Raw genomic sequence first — 1,222 nt, forward strand, 5'->3', positions numbered from 1 at the left:
CAGATGCACACTTGAGTTTGAGAGCAATTCTACTTTCTTGGTGTTTTTCTTTTTTACACAGGACATAGCTGAGAACTGTCTGTAAACTGAAGTTTTTCATGGCATCATTGTATTAAGACTGGGTCATGGAGAATGAATAAAGCACACTCTATTAAACCTTATAGGACTGAATGAAAACAAAAAATACAATGTATCAAAATGTGTTGGGATGACACAAAAGCAGTGCAGAGAGAGATGCTTTCAGCAATGAATGCTTATACTAGAAATGAGGAAAAGTCTCAAGTTAATAACCTAAGCGTCTACCTCAAGAGTCTAGAAAAAGAAAAGCAAAATAAACCCAAAACAAGAAGAAGGAAGGCATAAAGACAAAAGCAGAAATCAATGATATGGACAATAGAGGAAATCAATGAAACAAAAATCTGGTTCTCGGGGAAACGATCAGTACAACTGATAAGGCTGTAGGAAGACTGATGAAGCAGAAAAAGACATAAATTAACAATAAAAAGAATTAAATAGAGGATATCACTACAGATTCTGTCAATTTTTTGTCATTCAATAGGGTAACAAACTTTCTACCCCCCTTTGTTAAAAGAAAAAAAAGGGCGATGATTTTCCAAAAATCAATGTAGAATGTTACAGAAATAAACATTAAAATGTTACGTGAAGTAAAGTGAAGGGAAGCTCAGTCATGTCTGACTTTTTGCGACCCCATAGACTGTAGTCTACCACGCTCCTCAACCCGTGGGATTCTCTAGGCAAGAATACTGGAGTGGGTTGCCATTTCCTTCTCCAGGAGGTCTTCCCAACCCAGGGATCGAACCCGGGTCTCCTGCATTGCAGGCAGACGCTTTACCATCTGAGCCACCAGGGAAGCTCAAATAATAATAATTCAAATAATTAATTAAATAATTAAAGTGTTAAAGAAATAATTATTACAGAAGTTATAATGCTTGAGGCTCCAGAATAACAACAACTTTAAAAAATCACTGATATCATCCTTATAGGATACATGCCTTGGTGTGCCTGTGAACACAAATTTTAATTTTTTAGTGCCAAACAAGTCCAAGATAAAAAGATTTTGCATAATGGCAGTGCTATATAATACAAGGTGCTTGTTGGCATATGTCATCTTTAAACTGCATTCCACAGTCTATACTTCTTTTGTAACATACAATAGAGTAACAAACTCTTTGTTTTTCTCTTTTAAAAATGAGGGGGCACT

General features: G+C 35.8%; 1 non-coding gene across 1 annotated transcript; it reads right to left on the bottom strand.

Moving 5' to 3' along the window:
* Positions 1-799: 799 nt before the first annotated feature.
* Positions 800-871, bottom strand: TRNAC-GCA (transfer RNA cysteine (anticodon GCA)). Its single transcript has one exon. It is a non-coding gene; the product is annotated as a tRNA-Cys (tRNA).
* Between the last annotated feature and the right edge of the window lie 351 nt (positions 872-1,222).

This window comes from Bos taurus, chromosome 21 (genome assembly GCF_002263795.3).
Source record: "Bos taurus isolate L1 Dominette 01449 registration number 42190680 breed Hereford chromosome 21, ARS-UCD2.0, whole genome shotgun sequence".
NCBI classification, from domain to species: Eukaryota; Metazoa; Chordata; class Mammalia; order Artiodactyla; family Bovidae; genus Bos; species Bos taurus.